At 41.9% G+C, this 14,266-nt stretch overlaps 1 long non-coding RNA gene across 1 annotated transcript in view; it reads right to left on the reverse strand.

Annotated features, from left to right (window-relative positions):
* LOC113974360 overlaps nt 1-14,266 on the reverse strand; it is a 109,744-nt gene that overhangs the window by 59,372 nt on the left and 36,106 nt on the right. The window lies entirely within an intron of this gene.

Below are 14,266 nucleotides of genomic sequence, written 5' to 3' on the forward strand. Positions count from 1 at the left end.
CACCTCCAGGCTCACTTCAAAGTTCACACCTCATTTCATATCAATCAATCACCATGAAAAGCAAAGTTCAAAACACCTACTTAAGGCATAAAAATTATGTACACCAAGTAAGTGGGTTAAATAATGTATTTATCAACAACAATTCTTGTAGAGAAAGGAAAAAATCCTGGTCAAATTTTGTTATAACAGTGGGATAAGTTATCTCTGATTAAAAATATATACATGAACTGAAAATAGTGATAGAAAACAGTGTGGACAAGTCTTATCAGACCAGAAGCAGCTCACAAACTACAGGTCACAGCTTGGAGAAAAACAAGAACTTCTACGGATCAATATCAGTAAAAAATAAAAACCCATGTCAGGTTTTGATTTTGCAAAACCACTGGTAATCAGACCAAGAATTCTTCTCATCTCAGGACCCGAAGTTCAAAGGAATATTCTAATATTGATTTGCCTCTAAACATCTCCCTCAGAACAGAAACTCGAACAGAAGAAAGCCAAGTACGTGAATCCATGAAAATAAAAGAAAATCTTTAAAGAAAACGTTTTAATTCTTAACAAAATGAAAACAACATAAACAAACCGAAACAAAACAAAACAAAATAAACATTAAAAGAAAACTAAAACAACAAAAAACCCCAACAAATCAACACCAAAAAAAGAGGAACACAACCACAGGACAGTTGTTTTTTGAAACCTGAATTAATATGTGAAAAATTACAAGTCTTGTTGCACCAACTGCTTACAAAACATATGGCTTTAAACACCTTACTTTGATCCCAGACTTTAAACCAGGCTGGTCACATCCACCTGTGGCCTTCACATGAGCATTCTGTGCTTGGATGAGAAACTGCCCCGGAATCTCAGCAGGGCTGAGAAAGCACCATCCCACACATGTTCTGTACATGTGAAGATGCACAGTGGAAAACATTTTTGCCTTAAAAGAAGTAATTTTTAATGTAGAATTCTTCCCCAGCACTTTGCAGTCGAAATATGCTCTTGCAAGAACTGATCCATCCTTCATTTTGAAGAGAGAGAATAAAACCAGAGGGAAATGCTTATTCCTGTAATACAAATCTGTAACATCAAAAGTCAGCTGTAATTTAATTAGCAGCTATGGCAGATTAGAAGACTTGTGATTCCTCCAATAAATTTTAGGAGCAATTAACACAAGACCACATGTGAAGCCTTGAAATTTAGAGAGAACAAAGGTGGGAGGTGGAGATGAAAATAAAAATCCAGGAAGTGGAAACAAGTAAGTTGTTTTCTAATTTTTAACACAGTTGTCCTTGCTTGGGGGAAGACAGGTTACTGTTATAAGCAGATCAAAGGAGCAAAACTGGTGCAAAGCTTCCTCATGTGCAGAATGCAATTCCTGTCAGCAATGTCCCTCCATTTAGAGCAAAGTTGTTTATTCACTAAAGAAAAAATTACTGGTAGCAGCAATTTGGGGGTTCATGAACTTTTATTATTTGTTGCATTTAATAAGCACAGAGAAAGAAAAAGGTCGTGTCTTGACTGGAATAGCTTGTAAGTTAATTTATCAGCAAAACACAGAAGCTGGAGATAAAGATAATCTACTTTTAGTTGCTGTATTTGATTGTTTTCCTTATGGCTTAATAATGTAAATTAAAAGAGAGCTTAAATGTTAGCACCACTGACAAGATGGCACATCCAAAATAATAAGGAAGCAAATAAAATGATTCATGTGGAATTTTGAAATATCTCAAAATATGTCAACCACCAGATGTCACAAAACCTGCAAGGGATGATGCACTGCAGGGAGAAGGGCAAGGCTCTGGCAACAGCACAGCAAGGCAGGAAATTATCCTACAAATCTCTGTAAATCTCAGAGTCTTGGAATAAAGGGAATAAAACACACTTAAGGCAAAACAAACTGAGATTTTCTCTTCCACCATCTACCTCAAAGGAGAAGTGATGTGCCCAAAACCAGCATCCTGAGCATGACAGAAAACACAGGCCACCTGTGCACTAAAAAAGAGCATTCAAAAATATATAGTTTGACCTTTTATAAGCACTGACAAGGTCAGTATGTTCACCATCACTCACAAAATCTACAGAATTCTACATTTGTTTTTACTCACATATATATATATATATATACACACAAAATGCTTACTGTATCCTCCATGCAACAAATCCCATGTGAAAGACACCATTCAGAATATCTAGAAAGTACTTTCTCTGTTGCCTTTGCCAAATGCATTTTCACATCCTTATGGAAACACAGAAAATGAGTATGAATTAATTTATATCAAATCTTGATGTTGAGAGCAAAATCCTTAGTCTAAGTAGTGATACTCAGTAAAGAACCCAACAGAACCTGACTCTTATTATTAGCTCCACAAAAGAAGTTTGAAATTTTTGCTGAAATAAAGATTAAATCCCATTGTATACAATAACAGATCCTTTTCAAGTGCTGTGAAAAAGAATATGTGCATTTCCCCAACCAAAACAACAATGCAAATCAAGGATATCTATCAAGGGAGAGACCACAGTAGGTATGAGTTGGAGAGAAAAAGTGATTCTTAGCATTCTATATTCAAAGGAAAATACATTCAGAGCAATAAATAACTTTGTTTTGTTAATATAACCCCTGTTGCTTTGGTGTGATGCAATAATCTCCAAGAGCTGCAAAGATAGGAAAGAAAACACTGAATTTGCCCGAGGAGGCAGCAATTTATAACCTCTGACAGGGCTATCCTACACTTGATCACTTTTATTTACTTCTTCTCTCTTTTAAAAATTAAATTAAATGTAAAGTTATCTCCTGCCAGTACCAAACCCTTGTATCCTGCGTGTCAGACTTGGAAGGTCACTATTGATGCTCTTATATTGAACAACCCCATTAATCACCAATGTTCACCTTCACCCAGTGCTTGGGCAGAACACTGTTGTTGTACAAAGTGCTTAGGAATCAACAACAGAGATGAGCAGAGTGACCCTGCTTTATCTGCCTGAAAACCACACTGAGGTTTAATATCATCTGTGTTTTCCAGCATGGTGGGATAGACAGGGACATCCATGTGTGCTACTGATCTAAACCCAAAAAGTAGGAATAAAGTACCCCAAGCACATCAGAATTGTACAACACATGTTTCAAACACTTCCCTAATTCAGAAGGGAACGGGCCATTGCTGGAGGGAAACAGCACCTGCAACTCCAGAACTCACCTCTTCAGCTCTCTGGTTTTCAGTTTGTCCACAGGCACAGCCTGAGCCTGAGCCAGGGCAGTGGCAGCCCCAGATCAGGGGTACAAGCAGCAAATTCCCAGGATGTGTTTATAGCTCCCGTTGCTCACAGGAGCATTAATTCAGGATATGCAGTTGGAGAGCAGAGCCAGGAGGGAGGAACTGCAATGGCTTATTCCAGCAGCACCAAATTCTCAGATTGACTGCAACCAATGTTTTCCCAGCTATAAAAAGATCCAAATCCAAGGTTGTTAGAACACAATGATCCTGCAGGTTTAGTACACTTTAAACCTGGAGGCAAAGGGCCCCAGTTCAGGGTTGGGACTTCAAATGCACAACTGGGGCTGAAGCCTTGAAAGCAGCCCTGCACACAACCCACAAAAGGCCCTTTGGCCACTGGGACATGGGTACACAAGTGACATGGTCAACATCTGGCCACATTTGTTTGGTTTGATTTCCTTGGAGGGTGGAAAGCTGTGGGAAATGCAAGGCCCTGAAGGTACAAATGCCAGGACCCAATTTAGTCAGAAGTAAGGCAGCAAAGGGTGCAAGCCAGTATTTATCCTGTGCAGGAAAGAGCCCCAGTAAATGAACTCTGTATTAAGACTTCTGAACACTTATAAAGACCCTGGAAGAGTATTATTCCTTCTGACTCTGGATTTACACGGTTAGATTTGAGGGACCAAGGAGCTCTGAGGAAGGATCACAACCATACCAGGGATGCAGAGCCTTTGGGAGTGCAGCAGAGTGACTTCAGAATGTTAAGGTAGGAGTTGTGTGCTCAAATTAATTAAGCTAATTAAAGATCAACTATGAGAAAGGTTAATAAAAAGAGACTAAGATTTTCAACTGCTTTGACCTTGAGTTGTTAATGAAGTACAAATCCTCTCACTAGGAAATGTGGTTGCTTTGTGGAAGCATGATAGTCTGCAACTGAACCCGCAAAACAGCCATATACATCCTATTTATTTTCTTCTGGTTGAGGATACAACAAGGGAAATATGGGCTTCTAACTTGAAGCAGCTTGTGACATATAGAAAGGAAACAGAAGCAGGTTTTCTGTCAGATCACCCACTACGTCCAAAATAACAATCCACCCTATCCACTCTGACAAAATAACACATAATAGAACTAAAACTGTGCTGACAAAAATAGTCTGTTAAGCTTCCCATTCCTCTGAGGCCTGAAGTCTATTTTTGCTGCTGAGAGCTGAAGTTACACACGCCCCACCGAAGCCTGCTCGGCTCAGCCAGTTGAAAGAAGCAGCCTGCAAAGCATTAATAATTCATCTGATTTACTTCAGCTGGCACGTTTCAGCAACCAAACTGCACCAAACTCTCCTGCAAGGAAAGAGAGGAGCCATTTCAGAAGGAGCTTTCCCCTCCTTTACAGCACGTTCCGTTTCTTTTTTCTTTTCCCTGTATTTATTGGCGATGAAAAGTCATCACGGGCAGTCGGGGAGAAGAAGGGGCTTATGTAGCATCAGGGTAGGAAAAGCAGAGACATCAGAAGGATGAAATTTCCATGTCAACCATGATCCACCAATCCAGATTATTTCTGACAATTCTGTGTTCTCTGATAGTCATTTTGAGAAGTTTCCCTTGGCATAGGAAGAGCAGCAAAGACCTTTGGCTACCATCGCTCCTCTTTCCAGTCGTAAAAATGAACAAAACTTGGGCACCACTCACCTGGGAAACATCCCACTATTTTTTGTATTGATACAAGTCATGTACAGCTTCAAAAAGAAAGTCTCTGTTGCCACACCAGCACATCAACGACTGAGTTTTATATGTCCATTCATTTTGCTTTCAAAATATTTTCTAGAATGAATTAAACCTCTGGCTGCCTCCAGGTTTATTCACGCTATCGATTGCTCTGGAGATGAGTGGGAGTAATTATTTTGAAAAGGTTCATTCTCAAGAGTGAACATGGAGGGTGTTAAATGTATTCAAACTCCTGAATAACATACAGCTGAAAGTGAGAAAAGATGCAACTCTGAATGAATGAAAAGGAATTACACGAAGAAATGGGGTCTGAAATGGTAATTTTTGATGACCACAACAGCATAAAGGGGATGTTGAGAATGCCCCAAAACAAAGATTTCCCTCTTCTCACAAACAAGATGAGATGGAAAAGGCCCAGATTATTTCTTGACAGACCTGTTCCCTTCCATGTGATGAAGGGAAGAGTTGCAGCTGTTTATTTTTACGAACAGTGTCCTGGACACCAAAGTCTCGCCTTTTCCACTGCTGCTGTGGCTCCCTGGTGAGCCCTTCTCATCTTCCCTCACCACGTGTCTCCAAAGAGCATTTGCTACCAAGGACAACCTGTGCCTCTATTGCCAGTACCCGTGGGGGACTCCATTGCTGCAAGTTCCTGCCCAGGCTGGGGAAGGTGGTGCAGGTTGCAGCACTCTGGGCACAGCCACCTCCACTGTGTGTTCAAATGCTGAACAAAACTGGGACTAAAGCAACCAACATCCTGAGGGAAGCCCCAACCCCACCATCACATCCCAGAGGAAAGGGGGCCAACATCTCCAGCGTGTGGCTGGGCAGGAGGAATGATTTACCACCTGAAAGGGTTTGTCACAGCTTAGTAGCAATATCAGGTTTCAGTGTTTGGCAACAAAAGTGGGTCCTGCGAGACCCACGATTACCTTTTCTGTCATAGTTAAAAGTGTGGATGTCAAAACCCAAGAAAGATTATAATCCATGGACATTAATCATCCAAGCACTTGGGGACTCAAAGGTCTGCAAAAGAAAGGACACAGTGTGTGACAATCCACCTCCAAGAGAAAAATCCTTGGGCTGAGGCAGTCTGGGGGTTCATGGAGAACAGCTGCACTTCGCAAATAACTTTGTGCTTTCAGCTCTGTGATTATGTATAAGCTTATATATATATAAACTATAGCTTCTTAACAGATGGGAAGAAATCCATAAATTAGGCCTCTCTGGCATTAATTTGTTGGTGATTTTTCGTTTGCATGAAACCAACCTTAATTAATTTGTGTTCATGAAAAAAACCCAAGACCTTTCACCATGTTGAACTTCACCCTCCTGTGAAACAGGTCATTTATTGAATCAGTACTGAATTAACTTTCAGTAATTAAGTCTCTACTGTATAGCAGTTATTTGAGTAGGTTCTTACAATATTACAACAAAAGAGCATTAGAGGCCACTTTCAGAAAAGTCATTTAGGCTAAAAAAAATGGAATATCATTTGTCCTTCCCAGTATGCTGTTCCAGCCCACAAAAACACACAGTCCTCAGGTACCACTGCATCAAACCTGGACTGGCTTGGAAACACTTTTTCACCCACACAGGAGGAGATCCCTTTTTTCAAAAAATACAACATTTAACTAGAGTGGTCCATTTCCTAGTTTCTTTGAATACTTGTGCCTAGAAGCTTTCTAGCACAGATTTCCCCTTGGAAGTGTGGAATAACTACTGGACAAGCTAAGAACAGTCATAGGAGAAATAATCAGAGAAAAGAAAAAGAATAATCCTGCCAACTGTCCAGCTGTACAAGGAGCAATGACAGAGCATTTCATGTCCTCTGTCACCAAGCTTGGTGACATTCAGAAAAGCTTGGGCCATTCTGCTTAAAAAGATATCCAATACATTTTGACTTTTTCAACAGAAAAATTTGTCCATGCAGAAAGAGAGGAATCTGACAGTTTGTCTGGGGATTTCCAAGCCTTCAACAGCAAATCCCAGGGCTGCAAACATCAAGAAGGCCCAGACAAATTGCTCCTGGATAGGCTCAGTTTGTCCATGACATAGGACATATTTTGTAAGATAAAGGCAACCCTGCAGTAAACCCGAGAGCAGAGCCACATCATCACTCATATTTGCTATTCCATTGGCCACATCCAGGATCTGTGCCCTGGGAACAGCAGCCTCCAGAGCCACCAGTGCTGGGGCACAGAGGCTGCACCACGTTGGCTTTCAGGGGGTTTAGTGCTCCAGGAAGGGTGATGCACTCACAGGATGTGAACAGCTTATTTTTAAAAAGCAGATGTTTAAACAGCTTTTATGTGTATGTAAGCCAAGGATTCCAGCTCATAAAAAATTATGGAGTCAGAGCAGAAATTTCATGTATGGAAAGGAGAACATCAGAAAAACTCAGGAGTTGTTGCAGGTTTTTGCTTCCTGCAGGTCAGGCTGTCCTTGAAGGAGATTCACAAGACAGGTATGGGCTTCCTGCAAAGATGCTGCCAGTCCTCATCAGATTTTGACTGATTAGGACAGGGAAGCCAAATGAAAAAGTATAAGTTGCCAGCCAACCCAGACTGAATCTCTGGGACACATCACATCCTTTATTTGCTCCCTGTGCTTCTCTGTTTGTTCCCTGCCCTCCTTGCTCTTCCAGCAACAGGCACAGATGTATTTCACACTGGTGCCAAAAAACCAGCCTTATTCCTGTGCAGAAGTCATTTGTTAGGAAAAGAAATTCACAGTTAACACTAAGGGACTTATTTTGCTTTTCTGCTCATAATTCAGGCTGCCTGATTTTGCTTGTTTCTGCAATTTCAGATATATATGAGCCTGTATTAAAGAGTTGCCTGGCACGGAGCTGGCATCATTTGCCTACTCTTTGATGCCAAATGCTCTTGCTTTTTCCATCTCCTTCCAGGATCTCAGACACAGCCCAGCAGCCATCTGCAGAGCTCTCCCCTCCTCCCCCCAGTTTCAATTATTTTGCCATCTAAGCAGCAGTTACTCCAACACTGAGCTGCAATTCCCAAGAGACTGCAGCTCTCCTGCAATTTGACTGTATCTCTAGCCAAGCATCTTTCCCATTTTGTGATATTATTTTAATCAGCTGAACATCACCAGTGTCATGCAACTTGCAATTCCTGGACAAATCTGTTTGGAGTCTTGTAGCTTATTTCCTTCGAGTCTTATAAATAAATTATAGCTCCCAGCACCAAAAGATTTCATTACACTGACAAACGAGCTCCCCAGTCAAAAACATGGGGTGTTTTAGCAGCCCTTTCCATCCCAGCAGGAGGTGGACTGTCCTGGGTGTGGACCTGCACTGACAGAGGACAGCCCAGAACAAGTGGGTCCAACACTTGTTTCAATAGTCAGCCACTCCAGTTTTGAAGCACTGGAGAAATCCACTTTATCATCCTCCATGCATTTCCCAGATGAACTAGGGGAAACGTGTAATCCCTGCACTTTTAGGGTATACTCTTTGCTGGCAGGTGGAGTTTTCAAGTCTTAAAGGATCAGAGGGAAGTTCCCATCTGCTGCTTAGGAGCCACTCAGGTTGTGCCCACTCAGTCTTGTCACGACTCTGGGCTGTGCAGGGTGGCCTCCTCCCTGTCCCTTGATTTGCTCTCTAACTTGTCCTCCAGTTTTATTGTCTCCAGTCTGCTTGCTCACACCACCCAGCAGAAGGAACAGCGTGGAAGTAAGGAAAGCTAAAAGCAGTTTCATTATTATGATAAGCAAATAATGAGTATTTTTGAGGATGAGGAATTTTACATTTTTGATTTTATTTCAGTTATCTTCATTTTCTGGTCTGGCAGCTAAAGTTAACACCTAAAGTTATAATCTATCACACTGCAGAAAGTCATTACTACAGAAATCACCAGTTCAAGATTTGCCCAGCCACACAGAGCTGTGCAGACATGGGAGATTTTTGTAACATTTCAATCACCTTAACAAGGAAAAAAAAAATTGCTAAACCTGTGCTGCACCTTGACTGCTGCTACCACAGACACTCAACTCTGATCCTGCCACCTCTGCATGCAAAACATGCCAAAACATCACCCATAAAAAGCCACGCTTGTGAAAATTAAGCAACCAAACCACTACTAAAGAGGCAGTGCCAGCCCTCCCCACTGCCCCAGCATTTCTCCAGCTGCACCAGGATCTGCTAAGAGAATAAATAAATTTGAAAAGTAACCTGACACATCAAAACCCAATAACAGACCCAGTTCCTTTTCAGCTGGATCTGCTTTGTGATCCAGGACAGCAGAGGAGGGGAAGAAGGGCAGGATCCCCCTGCCAGCAGCTCCAAGCCACATAGCTGGAGGTGTCTGCCAGGGGCACCAGCAGAAAAGCTGTCAGGATCTGCTTAATTGTGTGTATTAGCTCAGGAAAAGAAAAAGCAGTTTGCCTCCACTTGAAATCTGAAAGGAATTCTAAAATACAAAGGGCTCTGATTACAGCAGCTTGGCTGGGGGACAAACATGCCCAGAAGTCAGAGTGGTGCTTTAATGTCTTCCAGTATGTGGAAACAGGATCCCACAGTTTGGCACAACCCTTCTGACTGAAAGGCAATGCCGAGTCTATCACTCCCCACAGCCCTGAATTAGTAGCTAAACGTCCTTCACTCATGAGCCAGCTCATCACCAGCTTCCATGGCTTCAGTTCTCCAGGAACTAACATGTTTGCAGCATTGGCACAGGATGGTTCTTTCTGCAGCCCCCACAAGAGCTGTCCTGGTCAGTAATCCCTGCCCTCACTGCCCTTTCTGAGCTCATTTTCCTGTGACAGGACAAAACACGAAGCAGGTCCACACAACACAAGGTAAGGAGGCTCCTGCCCCATGAGCCACCAGAGCTCTGAACCCCCATGGGACAAGCTCAGCACCTTCAGCCAGAGAACACCAAGAGGCACAGTGCCTCTCATTTATTCTAGTGAGAATTCAGACCATTGTTGCAGCCTTCCCTTCAATTTATTTGAGCAGCTGTTGCACTTCCCTGGTTACCTGTGTTGGGTTTTTCATTTATTTGGGCTTGTAGCTGGTGTTTGCTGCTTTATTTTTAGTTCAGTGGCCTGACTTCAGCTCCCCTGGCCTGTGACATCATTGCAAGGATGGCAGAGAGGAGGCAGCTGTGCTTGTGAGCACGAACAAATGAGCAAACCCAGCACTGAGCACTAATAACCATCATAATCCTGAAGCCTGGAAAGTGCCCCTGCCTGTTAGAGTCAGACCTGAGCCTGACCTTCCTCAGGCTGCACAGCTCATTACAGAGATCAGAGCCTTGAACTCCCTCCCTGTGCAAGCAAAGGGATGGGAGCTTTGGATAACCCCTGTCCCTACTGTACCAGGAAAGATGAGTTGATGTTCAATGACAGGAATAGACAGGAAAAAAAATCAGTTCTCTTGCTGGCAACTGCGTAGTACTAAACTGCTGAAGTGAACTGGAAAGTGTGAGCTTAAAAAAATACTAACTTAAACAAAAAAAAAAAGCACAAACCAGCCCTTTGTCCACCCTACATACCACCTTAAACTGAAATAAGTGTGTCTGAGAGAACAGATCCTGCAGTAATTAGTTCTCTGATGATGTAACTCAGTTGTAGCTGTTAAAGTTTGTGCAGCCCATGATTGGAGTTACTTGTTTTTCCATTCCTTTCAACCTCCTTTTTCAGCACAGGCTCCTCTGGCTGCAGTGCACGAGCTGCTTGCCAAAGATGCCAATAAACATAAAGCAGCAGCACAAGCACACCAAGGGAGTCTGTCTGCCCAGGAAACGTGCCACAAACATGCCATGGCAGCTGAGCAGCCTCAGACATTTCCCTGGCCTGGATCTATTTCACTGCACAACTGTAAAACTCTCGTGAATCCCATTTATACGAGGTGCTTGTCAGCTGAACAGAAAATCACATGTTCTTCATTTCCATGGACACACAAAACCACAGGAACTGCACAACCTGCTAACTCACTGTGGTGACACTTGTGAGTTCCTGACCATCCCCAGCAAGTGCAGAGGGCTTTCTAAATTTACAATTATGCAAAAGATATTTGCCTTCTTTCAGCTGCCTGGGAAGTCTTCATTCATTCCCCGTTTATGATGCACGATGTTTTTTGCTTTAAAAGTTTTCAGAACAGGCTTTTTCTATTACTCTACTGACACAGAGGCAAATATTTAACCAGCAGGGAATAGAAGGATGCCTTCAAGATCCAAAGAAATACAAGTGTTTCTACATCAAAGATCTCATCCGAAAGAGAAACCAGCAGTAAACATGAAATGGAACATACTAAAAATGCTAAAGGGACCCTCTCTGCTCACTAACCTACAGAGAAGTGGCTTCTGCCCCTTCAGCCATTCACAGGTCACCCACCCACCCCAAAGTTCTGCAGCCTCAGTAACACAGGGAACACTTTCCTTTTTCTTTGAATTGCACAAACCACTCTTTACTCATGTTTATTTTTCCAGTGGTTTATAGCACAAAAACCTTAAGGGCAGTTCCACAGGTGCTGACTGGATTCCACTGAACTGGAACAGGGGTGTCATAGCAGAAAATCCACTGCTTTGTACAGTAATGCTTGAAAAGCAATTTTATTCCAACATTGGACACACTTATTCCCTGATCTCTGATTCTCTGATCATCCTTTGCACTACAATGCTGCTGCAAAGAGATAACACACAATGATTGGAACATTTGTGCTTCCCAATAGAGTTTTTCTTTTTTTTTTCTTAGTTGGTCATTGGCCAACTTATAAAGAATGAGAAAATAAAGGGAGAATTAAAACAGGCAGAAGTCTCACATTTAAAATCAATTCCAATTTGGGTTCAGCCCCTGTGCTGAACACCAGCCAAGTTCTTACAAACGAGTCCCACCAATCACAGAAATACCCAGAACTCTTGTTTATAGGCAGAGTTTATCTGATGCCAGAATAATATGTCAAGCACTAGAATTTAATTCTTATTTCCAATATGTTTGGAAAATGAGCACATTTCCATTTCCACAGGTGAATATTAGTTAGATGCAGATCTGCAGATCCTTATTACTTTCACGAGCATTCAGCCTTCTAGTGACAATTACAAAGAACAAATTCCCTGCCTGCAAACCATGCAGCTGCTCTTTGCTGTTCTCCTCTAATCTCATAAACTTGCATTATTATGTCCAGCATCATATGCAGTGTAAGAGGAGTGTTTTATTTAACCCAAAATGTTATATAATAGAACCAGCAGTAGCATCTTCTCAAAGCTTAATTTCCTCTCTTCATGGCTCTCAGCAGTGTCCAACCTATGAAAGTATTTATTCAGTCACACCACCAGCTACATAATACTAAAGATTTCCCTATTCCCCAGCCTTCTCTTGTTGCCTCTCCTTTAACTCACAGGTTCTCTGTAACAGTTTATGGAAGTGAATGGAGGGACACTGATGATTTGGGGGAGTTGTTGTTGTTGGGGCTTGCACAAAATGACCCCCAAGATCCTCAAGGCAGCATCTGACTGCAGAGTGTGACGTACTTTTGTCTCATGTATTTTTTCTCCATTTGTGAATCTTTCAGCAAATTGCCCCATTTTCTGCAAGCTGACAAGGTCTGAGGGAGGACTTGCCTGGCTTTTCTCTCATGGTTTATTTACTGATTGTACCTGTACCAGTGCTCTGTGTTGAGCTACTCAGGGTACCCCCGATTGCACCACTGTGTCAGGAGAGCAGCTCTTCAGACAGAGGGAGGGCAGCAGACAGGCCACAGAGTGCAATGGATTCTGCCATCTCTAGGTACCACAACTTGCAGGAGAATATGATGTTCTTACTGAAAATAGCCCCTATCTAATAGTGTAACAAAACCAAAGCAAGAAACCAGCCACTCTCACATTAACATTTCTGTCTGAACAGCCTTTCAGAAAGCCAAACATGTTCACGTGCCCTGGTTTGAGGGGGCTTCACTAGATATTTTCATATTTAAACTTGAATAAAGACCCTAATCCTTCCCTCTTTATTGAGGTTTAGAGAACACAATTATTGCTGGAAGGTTCACGTGTTTATTCATGAGGAACTCGCCAGTTGAGCCAATGGCTGCAGTTCTCAGCTGGAATCTGAGCTTTGCCTGAAGTTCAGTAAAACCCTTTTACTGCCTTCAAATTACTGCTGTGTCTCTGCAGTTTGTGACTCCAACCCAGAAACTGCTTGTACCTCTCAAGTCGTGCTTCTGTCAAGTCCCAATTACAAGTGTTAGGATTTAATGGTATAATAACACTCCTGCTTTTAAGTACAAACCACTGTCAGACCAGTCAGAAGTAGGAAGAGGCATCAGGAATTACTGTAAGACATTCAAATTTAACAGCTGCTGTGGAGAAGTGCAGGTAGTAAAAGGCTGGTTTTGAATAAAATATGCCACTCACCCATAGAATATGAAATACTGTAATGAATAAATAGATAATTTAAGAAAATCCAGGCTGAAGTCCCTGAGCATTATCATTGGAAACCTGCAGTGAATGAAGGCCAGAAGTTTTCTGAACATTAACATAGAAGTTTTATTGAAGTTTCTGTTCTAAATGTTGGTGATAATATTTGGCACGAAAACCCCATGAGTTCAGAATACTAGAGATACATTAAATTATTTATGGCTGAAAAAGCACAAAATACCAGACCAAATTACTTTGCAAGAGAGAACGGGCCATGCCAGATGTTTCACGACAGTGTATATTTTCAGTCCTTAATTAAAAGAAGAAACAAGAACAACAAGTCCCAAGTCACAATCATTACAAAGCTTTGCAGGAAAAAAAGCTAAATCAAGTCTCTTATGATTCTCTAGGGGCTTAAATTAAGTGCCCAATAAAATGGGCAGTTAACCAGATAAGCACAGATCTCTTCACTACTTTAATTAAATGTGACTCATCTAAGTTACAATTGTCTGAAAAACTTCAGGTGCTGTTTTCAAGGGGGGAAAATCCAGGCTGTGCTATAGGAGCAAAGTTGAAAATTCACACTTTGGAGGTAAAATGTGTAGATAAATACACGACAAGGAACAGACACAGAGAATTTGCAAGGTGCCACACACCTTCCAAGGGAAAGGTAATAGGAAGCAGCAGCATTTCAAGGGAACTGTAAGTGATGATGTATGCAAATGTGCCCTGAACAACAATCCCCCTCAGGAAAGAATAATAGCAAATTGGGACTTTTTGGAAAACTTTGGGGTTTGCTTTGAGAACTAGAATTGAAGTTTTAGAAATTTGCTACCAAAAGAGAATCCCAAAGGATGCATTTCAGGCAGAGCAACAGGACACAGGCTGTGTTACCTCCTGCAGTCCCAGAGTTGTGCCCATGACCTGAAGAGTTCCCAGGCTGCTCCCAACACTG

The sequence above is a fragment of the Neopelma chrysocephalum genome, unplaced genomic scaffold, assembly GCF_003984885.1.
Source record: "Neopelma chrysocephalum unplaced genomic scaffold, ASM398488v2 Primary Assembly neopelma1_119, whole genome shotgun sequence".
In the NCBI taxonomy this organism is placed as follows: domain Eukaryota; kingdom Metazoa; phylum Chordata; class Aves; order Passeriformes; family Pipridae; genus Neopelma; species Neopelma chrysocephalum.